At 37.7% G+C, this 12,692-nt stretch overlaps 1 protein-coding gene across 7 annotated transcripts in view; it reads right to left on the minus strand.

Annotated features, from left to right (window-relative positions):
- Positions 1-3,540, minus strand: part of PTPN21 (protein tyrosine phosphatase non-receptor type 21) — a 57,638-nt gene extending 54,098 nt beyond the window's left edge. For 2 of the 7 annotated variants that reach the window (XM_026679159.2, XM_026679156.2), the window contains exon 1: positions 2,941-3,334. The gene's annotated coding sequence lies outside the window, so the exon portion shown is untranslated. Of the gene's footprint in view, positions 1-2,756; positions 2,878-2,940; positions 3,382-3,451 lie in introns of those variants that run through there. The other 5 variants (XM_087952049.1, XM_087952048.1, XM_026679160.2 and 2 more) reach the window with 5 other exon arrangements.
- Between the last annotated feature and the right edge of the window lie 9,152 nt (positions 3,541-12,692).

Consider the following 12,692-nt stretch of genomic DNA (forward strand, 5'->3'; position numbering starts at 1 on the left):
AACTATTAATGTTATGCTGAAAACATAATCTAGAAATTGCATTTTATTCATGAAGTAGTAACATGTATTACTATATTACTTCCGTAATTCACAACTCACTCAATCAAAGGCAGCTACATTTATGACTATTATAGAGCAAGATTATTTTAAGGAAGTGAAATGTAGTGCTTTCAACCATGGGACATATTTGCAACTATCACACCTTTCCTTATAGTATTCATGAGAGAAAGTTTTTTTAATTTCCAAAAACAAACAACAATAAAAATACATGAGATCTTGCAAGTAGAAAATATACTTGAAGTTGAAATGTCTTCAACCAGACAACGAACAAGTTGGACTGCTCATGAGTACTTTAAAGACATCATCAGGATGAATCTCACACCTGATTAACAGCTCATGATGAACTTATTTGTTTTCTATAGTCTGTTGAAGACAGTTTGCCACTACACTGCTGAATCTCAATCCTTTGTGAACAGTACTAATGCTATTACTCAGGAAAGTTACTTTTTTATCTCATTAAAGGAAAAATTAATATTTTTTTTACAATTTGGACCTCTGTTTACTTCTTATTCAAGATGATCAAGGCATGGATCCATTCCAGTAATAATTCACAATTATCAGAAGCTCCAATACTGACCTTAGAAGTATTACAATTGGATGTATAAATGATAGTCCTCTGAATCTGTTCCTGTTACTATATTAAAAACTACATGTGTTAATCTTTTAAACTGTTGTCATTCCCCATCATATTCATCTACAACCTCAGTACAGCACAAAATTATATATTCCACCCAGGGGTGGGATTCAACTAGCCTTACTACCGGTTTGGTGATTATGTTTTGCGCATGTACATTAACCTTAGGCTGTGCCTCTGAGAGAGCTGAAAAGCACTGCGCGCAGGTGCACAGCATTTAAAACCTCTTTTCCCCTGCTTTTTCAACTTCAGCTGTGCCACACAAAGCAGTAAGGTTGAAAAAGCAGGAAATAAAGGACAGGTAAGAGCCCAGGCAGGCAGGTGGGCCAAATAGCAGCAAACACAGAACCGGTTCTGTGTCTGCTGCTCTTCAGAGCTACCGGTTCTATAGAGCCAAGCAGAACCGGTAGCATCCCACCCGTGATTCCACCTAGATGCAAGTACCATATTGCAACATTCTATAAGGTTTTTAAATTATATATTAAATACGCTATCTCAGAAATATGCCTGAAGTTTGACATTTCACCATATTTATCTAATCACATATATAATTATTAATGCATGAAATTCTAAAGCTTCTTCCATTATTCCTTATACCATATTACATATTCCAACAAATACTTATAGCTCTAATGTTCTCATTTAGAAACATTAAGCACATGCTTAAGCCTATAGTTGCATCCATGTTTAATGATACTAAGACCTATTTTAAATTACTGGGACTCACTTTTGAATGAGTATGGTCACTTTCACTGACTTCAATGTATTGCCATACAACACTTACTTTTGGCTAGATGGTGCACCATGTTGCATCTTCTATTGGATTCATTCTTTATTAGACTGATTTTTTGATTTAGGAATATTTTTAAAATGTTAATTTTCCTGACAATGAATCCTATTTTTACACTTCAGAAAAATCAGAAGGCCAAAACATTCTAAAATGTATCTTCCTAATCTTTGTAACTTTCCAAAAATGAGCCACAGAGAATGCAGTCATATTACAGCAAGTCAATTAGAAAATGCCAGCGGATGGGTGGAGAAGGTATCATGCTTCAATCCTATTCAACAAGTTTCCACGCTAGCCAAGCACAATTCTTGCTAACACAGCACAACCAGTTTTGTTTAGCAGCTGTTACTTTCTGCTACCAGCTGCTGTCATGTTAGACTTCGTCATATTCGCCTATTTTAAATACTCTCCATTCTGCCTAGTTAGGGTACAGAGATTAGTAAATCCAATAAAATGTATGTTGAAATCATAGCAGTCCTAGAACTCTTTACAAGAATCTGTTTTATCCCATGTTTTAGTATGCAAAATATAACCAGCAATATTTCCCATATAACTTTGTTTTCAGATTGGATTGCATAAGAATTCCATACAGTAATAAAAGAAGTGGGAAGTATCATATACGTCAAGGAAAATGATAAATCTCCCTTCTTCAGCTTACATATTTTTAGTTCAAAAAATTAAAAATGGAGGGAACATACATATTTATGTTAAATGTTCATTCCATTACAATATATTTTAAAGCAAAAGAGCAAGAGAACATTGTTAACATTATTTTGTTAAGAATGGGATGTGCCAATATAGAAGATGGTCTCAAACCATTTTGATCTTAATCCACACATCAAATGCATCCCATAAAACACTGAAGATTAGTTTTTTCCTCACACTGGTGCGTAGAATTAGAATAATAGAGACCACTGAGAACGCAAAGCACTATAACTGCTCAAAAAAATATCTCCATACATAACTCGATTTAGTTTCCTACACAAAGATGCTTCATCTCTTTTCTGTCGTTTGTGAGATATATTAAGCAGATGAAGAGACAATTTTATTTTAGAAACGATGTTACATCGTTTAGTCAGACTCAACCAGATAGAGATTAAAAGGAGTAACAGGAAGCGAGAAAGCAAAAGGTAAGGAAAAAAGATAACCAGTTTTAAATTTAAATTACTTACAGAGCATGTCGCGAACCACTTTGCCATCCAAGACCGATTTTACTGTGAAACAACCTCCTTTCCCCGCCCTCTCCTAATTATGTCAAGGAGAGAATCCACTTGCCATTTACTCTTTACTGCAACCTTTCCGGAGTCTGAATGGGGACTTTTCCAAAGTGAGTGAAGAAACCACGAATCCTACTTTGGAAACGTTACCATCTTAAAATAAAACAACCAAAGGCAACCCCCCCCCCGCGCCCCATATCCTTTGCCCAGCACCACCATCGCCATCGGCTGGCTCACTTTACCTGTTGCGAAAACCCAAGGCAAAAACAAAAAGGTCTCCTTTAGCTGCAAAATCCCGACAGCAGCCCCGAGAGCGCTTCAGACGAAACCATTTCACAGGTTATTCCTTCGGGAAGGGGGAAGGGAGAAAGGAAGGTCCTGTCTAAAGCGAGCCGCCTCTCGGCTCTCCTCTCGGGCACTCAGAGTGCGAACGTGCCTCACTTCCTGCCTCTCAACAACAACATCAACACCCCCAAATTGAGTCTGGATATCATTCCACTCGGCGAAAAGTTAGGGAGAAGGTGGGAGAACCAACGCGGGCCGTCCCCTTCGCCAGCCAATTCTCTTGACAGAGGAAGGCTGCGGGAGCACAAGGAGAGCTTTTCTCCGAGCGCTCAGTTTCCCCCTCCGTCTCCCCCCCCCGCCCATTCCTTCCTCGTTCCCCTTTTGGAGGCGTTCCCATTGGCTCCAGCCATGCGGAAGGATACGGTGTGGTCATTAGAGTACAGCCCTCTGTGTTTGAAGCCCCATTACCTCAGAGGCCTGGAATGCTCGGCAGGGGGAATGTCAGCAATGGGACAGCTGCTGCCGCTGCCCTCGCTGGAAGGAGCGGAGGCGGAGGCGGGGAGCTGGCAAGGCACGAACGGGAGATGCCGGAGGCACACGTCCGTCCCTAACTTGCCATTCCTCTTCGTCGCCTTCGCCCGCTGCAGCAAGAAACAAAGACTTTTTTTTTTTTTTTGCCCGACAAAACTCGTGCCCCGTAAATTGTCTCAGTTTTTACCCGGCCGTCTATATCCCTCTATCGTCGAGCGGCGTTGCGCGAGTAAAAAACAACGATGAATAACAAAGTACAGGCGTGATTGGCACCTCGTAATGTGTGGTTCTTTGCTAGCTTCTATTCAGGCAACTGAGAAGTTTCATTGGCAAATTTACACTCTGATCGTCTCCTGAATTACATCTGAAGAAAACTTCAGCCGAGGCAGTTATTCCTGGCTCTTCTGTTTCTCATTTCTTCTGTGAGCGTTTATAGAGTGGTGTTACTGATTTAAAGAAGCACATCAGCCAGCCTGGCCTGATCAGGACCCATCTGATTTCCAAAAAGGATGATGTTCCAGAGGGCAGGTGCCATGACAGAATAGATTCTGCTGAACCCCCCTAGTAGTTGATACATGTTTGCCTATGGGATTTGGAGTATGCCCTTCCTGCTTGACTAGAAAGGATGGGTAGAAACAAAATACAAAGTGCCAGTCAGTCCCTGATGCCCCCTCAGTGTCTTTATTTCATGCTATGTGCTTTTCCTAATGCTTTGTGAAGATGTGCATAGGAGAATAATGGGTCTCCTTATCATTTTAGACCAGCTTTGGCGAACTAGATGCTCTAAAGCCCTTGCAAGCAGGAGCTGGAGACCTATCCCTTATCCACCATTGTTCCCTTGAAAACTGGTATTTGGAAGCATGCTGCTCCTAATGGAGACCTATTGTTCAATTCCCTTTTAAAGCCATGCGACTTACCAGCCATCACTATATTTTGTGGCAATAAATTCAAGTTAAGAATGCATTACATGAATTACATGAGAAACTGGTTTAATTATTCTATATCACCTTCCAAGCAGCTTCACTGAGTGGCCCTTGATCATAGCCTTTCAAGAAAAGGGAAAACTTTTTTTTGTGGACATCCACTGTCATGCTGATTTTCCAAAGCCATCTAGCTGTGTCAGTCTACACATGAGATGATGCTGACAACAGTATGTTGGCTTGAAAAACACTCTAAACTAGAGATTCTAGCTTAAAGAGAACAAGGTCAGCATGTATGAGGGAGCAATAGACCTGGTTGTTCTTGTAATATACTCAAGATATAGCCAAACCAATTGGCATTATCCTAATGATTATCAGGGTACACCAGAACTATAAAAAGTATTCTGGATGTGACATACCATTAATTGATACAAGGACATTGCAAAATTGGTAGTTCTATTTTCAATCTTTTTTGTGATCCCTGGCATAGAAATTGCCATTTTTATACAGCTGCTGTACTCTGGGTACACATCTTCGGGGAATTCTCTTAGAAGCCATTCTGCTCTCAAGGGAAAGGGGCAAAAGTACCAAGGTGACTGCAGGGAGAGGGGCTAGCTGGAAGTCAAGAGCCAAGAAAAGGAAGGAGGCAAGTTTTCATCAATAGGAACATTTTGATTATCTGCTTTCAAATCAGTCTTGGCTCTTAGTAATCACATAGATTTCCTCCATTATGATCTGTCCCTGACTGGGTTTTCCAGTAGTGCATCCATCACTACTGTAACTCAGTCTATCCGCTTTACTGCTGGTGATTCTCTTCTCTTTCCTGTCACTTTTCCCAGTGTTAGAATTTTCTCCAGAGAACTAGGTCTTTGTATAATGTATCTGAAATATGATAATTTCAGGTGTTATTTGTGCCTTGATGAAGAACTCTGGATTGTTTTGTTCAATGATCCATTTGTTGGTTTTCTTGGCTGTCCCTGGTATTCTCAAAAAGTTTGCTCTTACCCAAGTTTGCTCTCTACTGCAACTTGACCATAGACATATCTGTCCAACACATTCAACTGTGAATACCAATGTAAACATCATCATTAATTTACAAAATAGTCAATCCTTCTTTGGTTATATTTTCAGTCTGTGTTACCTAACAATCCAATCATTTCTCTGGCTGTTTCACTGTTTCTATTAATCTAAGATTTTTGAAATATAAAAATGTGGTTTTTTCTCTCTCAGGCCCTCATCCTGCTGAACACTTAATTCTTACAGTGCTATCTAATGTTTGTGCGTATATACCCAAGTAGTATGGTTGTAGCATTATTATTTACCCCTATCCTTTTTACTCCCCTCTCTTATTGGTATGATGATGATGATCATTATTCTGTTGCTTTGCATGTACATTTAAACCTTCTGCATCAAATTCCTTGTGTGTCTAGTCCCACTTGGCCAAATAAAGTATTAAGTTCAATAATGCCTCAATGCCAATTTATACTTATTTGCTAGTATTTGTGCTACTTGTTGTTCTTCTTGCTTAGGTAAGCTTTCCACATGTTATAATAAATATTTTTATCTTTTACAGTTTTTCTTGACTCTCTATCTCATTAAAATAGCTAATACCATTGTTAATCTGTGGTACATGCTCTAGCCAACTTTTCTTTTTATGGTTTTAAATAATCTCCCAGCATTTTAAAATGATTTAAACCCCAATGTTTCTTTTAGGGGCTACAATAGCATATTTATATTCTATTATATACTATTAAGATAGATATTATTTCTCATATTAAATATGAAAAACATTTACTGTGATCTGATTTCAACCTATTTTTCCTTCCATCACTATAAAATTAAACTCTAGAGATTGGAGAAACCAGCAAAGGGGGCAAGAGTCTGACTAAAAATGATCATGCACACTGAATTTGTGTATTGTGTTTACTAAAGACTAAGTCCAATTAGAGCCAATTTGGTGTAGTGGTTATGGTCTCTTGATTTCTAGCCCAGCATCTTTAACCGCTACACCAACTGCTCTAACTGTACTTAGTTCAATTAGACCCATACATAAAGCTATTTCTGCCATAAGCCCATAGCCAGGTGATTGGGTTGGGCCAGTTACAATCTTCCTTGGCCCTGGAAAGGAGGCAATGGCAAACTACTTCCAAAAATCTTGCCAAAAAACCTGCAGAGACTTGCCTAGGCAGTCACTGGGGATTTGAAGAGACAAAAAGAAAAAGAAGTCAATTAAATTCAATAAGATTTACCTCCCAAAATGCTGGGAAATAGGCAAATGGCTAAATAAGTGACAGAATCTTATATTAACTGTATGAACCAGAACAAAGAATTGATTAAAACAGATCTCTGTTCAGTTTCTAAAGCTCTGGTTTCATCTCCTTGTCCTTTTCCATCTGGAACAGGAAAGACCTCAAATTTCTTCTTCCTGGCAATGCTGAATTAATTCAGCATTGTTGGAGTCAAGCTGCTATCACAAGAGTGAATCGGGTCAATAATTCATAAAGGAGCCTTACTCTTTGTTTTTCTCTAAGTTAATTTCTGGTGGGAGCGCTGGCCACTTGTGGCCAATTGAAAGCAAGAAACTGAGGAATGAAAAAAAAGGTTAAGTCCTTCCTTTATTTTTATTCTTCATACCAGAGGTGGTATTCAGCAGGTTCTGACCAGTTCTGGAGAACCGGTAGCGGAAATTTTGAATAATTTGGAGAACTAGCAAATACCACCTCTGACTGGAGATTTTACAGTATCCTTCCCATGCCATGCCCACCAAGCCACGCCCACAGAACCGGTAGTAAAAATGTTTGAATCCCACCTTTGCTTCATACATTCCATTCACCTTCTAGAAGCATTTTTTTCTTTGCTCAAACAGGTTGACAAAATAGAAATTTATCTATAGTATTTACTTTGGTTTTCAGTTATTTGTGCTATGTGAATAGTGAGACATATCATGGGCCATTATGCAAACACAGTAACTTGGACCCAGAGTTACAAAATGTTTGTGAAATTTAAGTTTTCTGTCCTTCCTCCTCAATGTAATCCCATATATACCAAAAGTCATTTTGTGGAAATCCAAGAGCCACTATAAAATCTAGAATATAATCTAAGATGTTTGCATTTTACGGCCTATGGGCCACATACGACCCTTTGGCTCTTCTTGTCCAGCTTCCCACTGCTGATGGCTTCTACAATAGTCATAGTTTCCCATGTGGCCCCCTGGGAAAATTAATTGCCCATCCCTGATATAGTCTATTAAATAAATGAGGGGAAGGGGCCATATAGTTGGGAATTGAGAAAAACTTCGGCAATTTCTTCAATCATCAATTTTATCAATCAAGAAAGTACAAAACCTATGTTGCATTTATGCAATTCTATGAAGCCTAAAGTAAATAAGAGTGCCCTTTGTAGGATCAGTGAACCCAGAAAATTATGTAGTGAAATATAATAATTGAAAATTAATATGAAAAAAATCAAATATAAACTGGAAGTGGCAGACATCGGTTTCACTCATCAAAGAGAAGACTATGTACATTTGCAGTTATTACCTTAGAAAGTTGGAACGTTTAGCAGCGAGAATGTCAGCAATGGAACAGCTGCTGCTTTGGCTAAAAGGCCATTGCAGAAATATAGATGGGGTTTACAATAAATAGCAGCTGATCAGTTTTTTTTTATTATGCTAAGCTTTTCTAATTAAAGTCAGACTTTCCAAATGCATTGGTTTTATTTTTATAGTTCTCAGAAATGTTTTAATCTTCTCCTTAAATTAGGTTTACTGTCAATATACTGCAGATGGACCAGTGGGTGCATTTTAAAATGTCCGTAATCTGAAACAAAAATAATTGTAATTTGTCAGCTAATAACAGTGTAAAGCTATCTAGCTGCCCTCTTGCAGATACTTGCAGAGAAATATGAAGGAAAAACACAAATGTAGTCACATTAGGAAAAAAAGGCTTTTTATATCAATAATACATGCAAAGTATGAAAACTTCTTGAAAGTACTGACTGGGACACTTCTAGAAGTCAACATTTCTTTATGATCTGTATCATTGTTACAAGTTTACAAGATTATTATACTCAGAATCAGTGGTGGAGTTCAAATTTTTTTACTATTGGTTCTGTGGGTGTGGCTTGGTGGGCGTGGCAGGGGAAGGATTTGCCGGTTCTCCGAACTATTCAAAATTTCCACTACTGGTTCTCCAGAACTGGTCAGAACCTGCTGAATACCACCTCTGCTCAGAATGGATTTTTTGCTTTTTTTTGTATTGTTCTTTCCTTAGAATAGTTCTAAGTATGTCAGTGCTTTTAAGTCTTTGAAAATATCTTTTAGTTTAAATTTCAACCCATTGTTTGCATAACTAAGAATCTGAGTAGTATAATCATTCTTGGTAAAAAGTCAGAATTATTACTCCACTACATAAATCTTCTATATGACTTTTCAGTGATAATTTCCCATTTGACCTTAATAGGCATAACAGAAAACAATGTCTTTATAGACTGGCTTTGTTTTGATTCCGCCCCCCCCATCAAATGTACTAGTTGTCCGGTCTCTTCATCACCACTGCATCCTTTTCAGTGAGATAACCTAAGGAAGCACTCAAAAAGAAATACCGTCTTAGATCACAATAAGATTAATCAAAAAAGGAAATTATTTATAACTGTTATCCATTCAACATAGATAGCGGAGGTACAAACAACATTTAACACAGCCCTATTGTAAGAAAACCTGTGTTGTCACCAGAACGACAAGTTCATAAATACATTCATAGAGCATCCTTTCAAAGTTATAACGGCACTGAAAAAAGTGACTTACAACCATGGAACATCCTTGCAGTCATATCATTTAAATTTGGGCATTTGGCAACTGGCATGTATTTGTTAAGGTCAAGTGAACACCATTTGCGACATTTCCTGTTGGCTTCTGATAAGCAAAGTCAATGGGATGTTGGAAGAGTTATCCTTCTGGGTTCAGTTCCAAGTGGGGAAAAAGACACTGGAAACATGGAGGCTGTTTGGAAAGATGGCTTAATGGTGGACAAGACCACATGGCTTGGAGCTCCAAAGAAGGATGATCACATGTTTCAAGGTGAAGGAAAACGGAAGGGCTGAGATGCTGAGAGTGCCTGGTTTTATACCCTTTGTTGAGATTTGAATTTGAGCTTATATTCTGATTGGTTGTCAGACTCCCATGGGGCCATGCAGGGGCAACTCTGTAGGCTGTCCTGAGTTCCAGGCTTGGTTGAGCCTTGCTGGATGATGATGTAATGAAAAGGACAATTGCTATAGCTTTATCTGGAGAACTTTGTAATGTAAAATATTCTGGCCCAGGCCTTAATGGCCCACCCATTAACAAAGGTGGGGGTGAACCTCTGCTTCTGAGGTGAGTTTCTGCTTCTAAGTTTCTACTCTTTTTAGGGGGAATATTCTGCCTTTTTAATATTTCCTAGGATATTTCAATTTTCTAGAGAGGGGGGGTGCGAACAGGGGAAAGCTGAATTTACTTAATGACAAATTATTCACTTAAGAACTGCAGTGATTCACTTAACAATCATGGCAAAAAGGAAAATTTCCGGTTTGAGCTTCTTCAGCAACAGACCGAAACCTCGTCTTTGCAAGGCTTCGATCTGTGCTCACCGCTGGAGCGCCCCGAGCCGGCTGGTTTCGGGGCTAAGCCACCCCGTAGAGGTGGTGAAGAGGGGGGAGACTGCCTGCAGGGTTGAGGAGAGCCGCATCTCTCCTCCCCAGCTGGCCATTACTCCCTTTCCCGAAGGCGGTTGCAGCGGTGGTCAGAAATGGCCACCACAAAGAAGAACTCAACAGGAAAAGAATGTGCAGGAGGAAGATAAGAGAAAGTTTTGGTTGACCGGGTCAAACAGCAAAAGCAACAAATAAGGTACCCTGGAATTGAAACTGTTAAAAAACAATAACATTGTTCCCTAAGAAGATTTTTAAGCTGCGAAGGAGAGAAAAAAGGGAAAAGATTTGGTTTTCTCCCTTTCCTATACTGACAGCTAAGAGACAAGCAAGAAATTGGAAAAAATCCACTTTGACATCAATAGGCATTTAATGCTGAAAATAAAAAGTCAAAGGGATAATAAAGATTTCTGGATAATTAAAAGCTTTTGAAAACAGGAAAGGAGAGAAAAAGAATAAAAGGGCAGGATCTGGAAGGGAGGAGACTGCCTGGAATTAAAAAAGAATTTACAGCAAAATCTCAACAAGATTTCCAAAAGATACATTCTAACTGAAATATTGCAACAAAAACCACAGGAAGAGAAAGTCGAAAAAGAAATAAGAAAATATAACTCGGGACTATCTGGATTACTTGATGATTTCTGGATTCTTGGTTATTGTTTTGAATGACTAAAATCAATCGGGTGGTTGTTTACAACTGTTTAAAATGGCTCCACTTTTAGAAGAACTGAAAATGGAACTTAAAAAGTACAAAGAAGATGCACAAGAAGGAGAAGTTCTTTTAGCTTTATTTCAGTTTTTAGAAATGGAGATTTGGAATTATGAGAAACAACAAGAAATGCCTGCAGAACAAGAAGATTGCGACAAAGAAGAAGCCATCTTTAATGAACAAGTAATCTTAGATGGGGGAAAAGGAAAGGGGGAAAGAGAATGGAAAGTTTAAGATTGGGAAAAACAACTAAAAAAAATAGAGTGAAAAATAAGTATAAAATCAGAAAGCAACAGAAGAGGGAAATGCAGAAGAGAGAATTAGAACTAGAGAGACAAGGGGGTAAAAAGGGGAGGGAGAAGATGAGAGGGAAGAAAGGAAAAGAAGTTATAAAGGACAGAAGCAAAATATAGAGAAACAGGGCCTATTTAGAGATAATGGGTGAAAACTTAATGGAAAAAGGGATTCTGCAAAGGTACATAAGATAGTATGGTTATATTAGAAACAGAAATAATTTTAGAAAATATGAAACAATGTATGATTAAAATGTCTCATAAAATAGCTATCATAATTCAGTGGAATGCTTGTCAATAAATAAATGTAACAAAATGAATATAAGACATATGTGAAGAGAAATAAGGGAAAAATTAATTATGGAGATTATATGTGTTTTTAAGGAAGTATGATATTTAATTAAAAAGTGTTAAAGATGTTAAGATTTTAATGATTATTAATGATAGAACTGAACTGGAACGGAATGAGGGTTTATAATTACATATATTTACAACCTTTCTTTCTTTCTTTTTTTAAAGAATATAGTGTGTATTATAAGAATGTACCAAGCAGAATTCAATTGGAAGTTATGTATTATGTATTATATTGAAGGTCATAAACTTAAGGTATATATTGAAGTTTAAATAAGAGTTGAATGGATGTAATTAAAAGATATAAAGGTGTCATACTCTAATTAGTAACTACAGGAGAAAGTTTGTTTAATGAGAAAGGATAATATGAAATTGAAACAGAACAGACAAAAGTATAAATATAATGATTTGAATTGAGATGAGATAATCAAAATAAAATTGAGAAAATTAAAAGACGGGAAAAACTATATAGAAAATTTAAAATAGTATAAGATATGGAATAGAACACAAAAAGGAGCATGAAATTGAGTTTTGTGTCTGTATAAAGAAGTTCAACCTGGGACCATGCTATTTTCAAAAAAGATGTTTTACTTGTATTTTGTATGTGTGAAAACCCAAATAAAACTTTATTTAAAAAAAAACAATTGTGGCAAAAAGATTGTAAACTTGGATGTGTTTAACAACCACCTTGCTGGTCCCAATTGTGATCTTAAGTCAAGGATTAATACATTTTTTAATACTCCATACTGAATGGTTAGGATTTTTGAGTTGCCACGGGGACTTTTTGCTTATTTTAAAATTAGCATCAAATATACTGAAAGCACAATAAAAGTGTATAAATATCAAGTGAAAAAGACACACCACACCCTCAAACTGAGTTAAAAGTTTCTTTCAAGCGCTCCTACAGAACATTACGGAATGGCATGTACAATAAATGTAAGAAGGAAATATAGTTCTCAAACCTGGACAAATTGCGTGTTATTAAAAATGTTATTTACAATGCCTCTCAATGTAAAATATTCGACTCTCCACTTTTTCTTTGGCAAATGGGCTTCGATCTACCTTCCCTGACGCACCCTTTGTGGCGAATGTTGCCATAACAACCCACTCAAGGTGAATAGCTGCTTGGCCGACAATTGTGCTTTTAATTGGACAGGTTGCACAACCAACTCACAAGCCGGCTGCCTCCCCAGAGAAAAGCATCAGCTCAGAGAAGCTTC

Source organism: Notechis scutatus, chromosome 1, assembly GCF_049901735.1.
Source record: "Notechis scutatus isolate UNSWTSFEM ecotype Mainland chromosome 1, rNotScu1.2, whole genome shotgun sequence".
NCBI classification, from domain to species: domain Eukaryota; kingdom Metazoa; phylum Chordata; class Lepidosauria; order Squamata; family Elapidae; genus Notechis; species Notechis scutatus.